Raw genomic sequence first — 5,569 nt, 5'->3', positions numbered from 1 at the left:
GGTGCTGTTCGTTCGCTGCCAACATATTTGTTTTTCTTTGCTGCTGGATTTGCCTGTCTCTCATAAATGCATGATTTTCTTGCATAATGGTTTACAGAACAAAATTTTCACGTAATTGCGCTTTGTTGTTTTGCCGTCACATATCTATGTGCCTTTGGGAAGAGATTATTATACATAACAAAACGAAAAGTGCATGTTTGAGCAAATATGTTGTTTTAAAGAAGAGATTTGTCATGCACATTCTGTGCTTATGACTCAGTGCCCTCATGAAAGTGAACATAGCAATGCATTATGCAGAACTCTTGTAAAATAAAGAACTACTTATTGTGAGCTAATTGCAGTACAATTGTGGCTTTTTACAGTTTGGTTGATATATATTTGGGATAAGAGTCTAGAAGCTTGGCTGAGCTTCCTGCTGTTAATGAGGATCCTGCACATTGAGTTGACATTTGTGTACTGTGGAGTACTTTCAGGATTCTTGGAAGAAACTGCAGTCTCTGAAGAGCATATCATTAAACATACAAAAAGCTAAAATTGACACTGATTGCATCAGCACAATAGATAACCAACTGCAAAACTGCAAACCAAGTCATCACGAGTTTATATAAAATTCTTGGTGACATGAAAAGAGTGACATATTATAATCAAAAACATTGCTCAAAGATTGGCTCTCCACATGGTTTATTGGATTAATGTTCTGTGGCACAGAGCCATGGAGCCCAGGAGAGTTACAAATTGATACCATTGCCTGCACTGAAATTGCTGAACTTGATTAAGTGGCAGCTGAGGAATTTCAATTAACTGTTGTGATTCTGGACTGTGAAATGGGAGGAGGGGGAAGGGGCAAGGTAATGAAAATCAGCTAGCACTTCCACCACAAATCACTGTTCAGTGACCAATGCTAGAAGATGCTGAGATGTAGTTATCAGATGAGTTTGACTGATAATTCCTCCTTGCCAGTATTCACTATGTAAGTTTACACAAGAAGACTAGCCTCATGACGGGTTGTTGAGACTCCAAAAAAAGCTTCTCTTACAGAGAAACTGTGCTCTTATGAGCAAAGAAAAGAAAATTAGAGAAAGAAATAATTTTTCTGTTTTAAATTTTACTATCTTGGTAGAACACAGTATATTCTCTGACACGCCATGTAGCTACTGTTAGAGGCCTATCGACTACACCTACTGAAGTCTTCTTCCCTATTGTAAGTCTTACCTGCACCCACATAGATTCTATGTCTTCTGATCCTGCTAGCGAACTTATTCCATTCTGTATTAACAAATGTTACCGCACCACCCTTTTCTTCCTGCCTGTTTCTCTGCCCATCTTTCACTTGCCTTGGTCTTACATTGTAAAATAGACTGCTCTATTTCCTTTCATTTGAAATATTATCAGATTTATTTATTGACCACCATTCTTTCCTGACTTTTTCTTGGAGTTACTATTTTCATTCATTATGGACTCTTCATTATAACATTTCATTTAAGCTTTTCTTACTGAGCCTTTCTGATTTAGCTCCAAATATCCAGAGCATTCCTGCTCCTCAGCACTCTACAAAAAATGTTTCAGTGAAACCTTACTCATTCAAGATGCTTATGAGCATTTGGCCACAGAGTGTCCTTGCAAGAACTGAACTCTCCTGGAATGCTGAAAAATGCAGTACAGTCCTTCAAAAACATAGTCACAAAATAATTTCCAAATAACCCAAGATAAACCAATGTTACAACTACCTCATCATTTGAAAAACCTCAGTATTTCTTGTAGAAACCACTTCAGTCTTCATTATTAAGGCTCCTCTCTTTAATTCTGAATGCAATTTATAATTTCAACATAATTGCATTTCTGGTGCTGTTTTCTATTAATGTAGTGCATAACCATCCCTAAGGAACAGCAAATTGATGCAATGAATTTTTGCTGAACCTAATAACTCATGACACTGACACTGACTTTACCTGGAATGTGTGGCAACAGGGACTGTCCACTTTGAGGATTCTAAGTGTGAGTTACAAAGCAGGGAACACAAACTGAATAATGTAGCACATTTCAAAAAGAATAAATAAACTTTTAGCAAATTTTTGCCTCATCTGAGCAAAGTGTTAGATTTTGGGATTCGTTTTAAATGTAAGCTCTAAATCAATTAGAATTACTGATTGAGTTTTGAAAGAGAGCTTGGGTAACAGTTTTCATTCCTAGATAGAAACACAAAACTGGGATCATGGCTGGTCTTCTAACTTAAAGGCATATTCCTGCTTTCTGCTCATACCAAAAGATGGCTTTAAAATCTCGAAATGTATCTCTCTCGTCACCCTGATTATTTACAAGGCGCATTCCAAGTAAAAATATGTTTTCACAGATTTTACAGAATTGATTAAGTTTATCACAGCAAATACATAAGCAACAATACTTAATGAAAGCAGTGGTTTTTCAGTTAGTCCACCTTGGGATGCCAGTACACAACAGTCGTCAGTTGGACACAGATGTTTTGTTGTGTTCTGTTGATTGAAGTTTTCCTTCCATCTTCAGTCTTTCCCCTTGTCCATCAAACCACTAAGGACTACCTCTTATTAACCCTTGCTAGTCACTATCTCCTGTGCACATTCAGAGATATTCTAGACTCAAATCAGCTTCATAGTGCATGGACAGTGCATGAACATCATTGTCAATCTCAGACTGGCTAGATAAAGAATGTTCAATTCCTGATCATTAGCTTTAAAAGTAACAATTATCTAAGTGGTATCACTTTCTCTTGTCTCCTGATTTATTCTTCAATGTTCCAGTTGCTTTGCAAGATTTTCATAATTGTAACAAAAATAAGAAGTGCCAAAGAAACTCACCAGGTCTGGCAGCATCTTTGGAAAGAAAAATAGAGATAATACTTCAAGTCCAATGACCCTTCATCAGAACTGAAACCAGTTGGGTGCTACTGGTATTTATGCTGATGATGGGGTTGTGGGTTGGTGGGGGTAAGGAGTGAGATGAATAGCTGGAAATGTTGCCCATAGAAAGAGAAAAAAGAGAAAGGGAAGCAGACAAAAGGATTGCTGATGATGAGATAGGCGAGAGAGTAATGTTGAATGGATGCTAATGGGAAATATGAATAGTTTAAAATGGGGTGTGAGGCTGGGTGCCAAAGAGGGAAGAGAGTGTTTACATTCTGAAATTGTTAAAGTCAATGTCGAGTCCTGAGGGCAGTGAGGTACCCAGACAGACAATGAGGTGTTCTGCCAGCTTGCATTGAGCTTCACTGGAGCACTGCAGCAGATTTGAGACAAACGTTTTTCCATGGGAACATGGATGTGTGTCCAAGTGGGGTTGATCCTATATGTCTCCCTTCACACCCTGGAAGCTACCATGGTGTTGAAATTGAGGACTGATGAGATTCATTGGCATGGGATTGCCTCCAACATCTACTTGACTTGATGAACAATCAGACATGTTTTGGGATATCCTCAGATGTTTCTGGCAGTATCTCTCTGACATCCAGAGTAAGTTCATTCTTGTCCTGTATGCACATTGACACGCCAATCCCCGTTTTTGTCAATGCCTTCTCTGGCTGCCTGCATCTGGACCAACCTCCCCTCATGTGTTGCTTGCATTTGGAAAGCAAGAGGTCTCCTTTGTATTCTCTCCTCCAGCTCTTGGTGTTCCAGGAATATTGATGAGTAAGACCCATGTTTATTATGAGATCACTATATGAAAACAGCAGGTGCACAAATGAGAGATCGTCCACGAGTAATCTCTTTTAAGTAATATCTTTTAATCTGATATAACTTGTTACATCTGTCTTATTACACATCACCAATTCCAAAGTAGCTTGATCCCTGGTTGGATCCACAGTACGTTATACCAGGAAACTGTCCTGAATACATTAGGAATTTGTCCTCACGGCCTCTTCTGCCACATCTGACTCTCCCAATCTGCATGAAACTTTAAATAACCCTGATGAATGTACTGTCTTTGTTACAATGCCATCAATATCTCCTGATTTATTCTCTGCCTCACCATGTAGCTACTGTTAGTGGCCTATAGCCAACACCTACCAATGTCTTCTCCTTTTCCATATGGATTCTGCTTCTTCTGATCCAGAATCATTTCCTGCTATTGTACTTATTCCATTCTGTTCTAACAATGTTACCATACCACCCTTTTCTTGCTGCCTGTCCTTTTGCAAAGTCACATACCTCTGAATGTTTTGTTCCCAACTTTGATTCTTCATAGCCATGTCTCTGTAATGGCTAAAATACCCACTATCTTGTATTTGTACTGGTAATTAATTTATTTTGTTCTGAATGCGACAGGTATTCAAGTGAAGAACCATTAATTTTGCCTGTTTCCAAATTTTCCAGCTTTGACCCGACTTCTTGCTGTTTTTCTATGTTTATATATGTGTCCCATCCAGCCCGTTCTGGGTATTATTATCAAAGTAGCAGTCCTGTCATGTCACCATATCCTCTTGCTTTGTAAGCCTAAATTCCCCTCTTCCAAACTTTCCCCATCTCCTCACCCACTTAATTAGTTTAAAGCATTCTCAATTGCCCTAGTTATTCAATTCGCTCAGATGGGAGTCCTGCTATGATTCAAGTGATGCCCTACCCACCAGAACAGTTCTCCAGTAGTGGTACCAGTAACCCACAAACTAAAACCCATTCCATCCACACCAATCTTTCAGCCAAGATTTTAAGCTAGAATTTACTGGGATAATTGAAATGAAGTTTCCAAAATCAAGTAGCCGAACTGAAGAAAATATGAGGCCTGCTGATGCCTAATGATTAGAAAGGTCATTGGTTTTGATGTGGTTCTAAGTTTACTGAGGAACTGTGTTTGTGTTTAAATTGAGTATCATAACCTAACAGTAATGGACTGAACTGTCACAGTAAGTCTCAAAATTGAATTTTCTTTTAAACAGACACATGGTGGAGGCAGCAGAACAAAGATGGACTCTCTTTCAACTTTTTATTCTGAAACTATTCAAAATGGTGTCAGGTTGAGCAACAGTTGAAGCTTTTCACTGTATTTTACTGTGTTGTTCTTTGTGGGATACAAGTGACAATAAATCATCTTTCAATAAATCATAATTCATAGTGAATCCAACGTGATAATGTGAATTATTTAGAACATAGAACATAGAAGAATACAGTGCAGTACAGGCCCTTCGGCCCTCGATGTTGCGCCGATCCAAGCCCACCTAACCTACACTAGCCCACTATCCTCCATATGCCTATCCAATGCCCGCTTAAATGCCCATAAAGAGGGAGAGTCCACCACTGCTACTGCAGGGCATTCCATGAACTCACGACTCACTGAGTAAAGAACCTACCCCTAACATCTGCCCTTTACCTACCACCCCTTAATTTAAAGCTATGACCCCTTGTAATAGCTGACTCCATACGTGGAAAAACATTCTCACTGTCTACCCTATCTAAACCCCTAATCATCTTATACACCTCTATCAAGTCACCCCTAAACCTTCTTTTCTCCAATAAAAACAACCCAAAGTGCCTCAGCCTTTCCTCATACGACCTTTCTACCATACCAGGCAACATCCTGGTAAACCTCCTCCGCACCCGTTCCA

This window comes from Chiloscyllium plagiosum, chromosome 6 (assembly GCF_004010195.1).
Source record: "Chiloscyllium plagiosum isolate BGI_BamShark_2017 chromosome 6, ASM401019v2, whole genome shotgun sequence".
Lineage (NCBI taxonomy): Eukaryota > Metazoa > Chordata > Chondrichthyes > Orectolobiformes > Hemiscylliidae > Chiloscyllium > Chiloscyllium plagiosum.
This window is presented reverse-complemented; position numbering follows the sequence as displayed.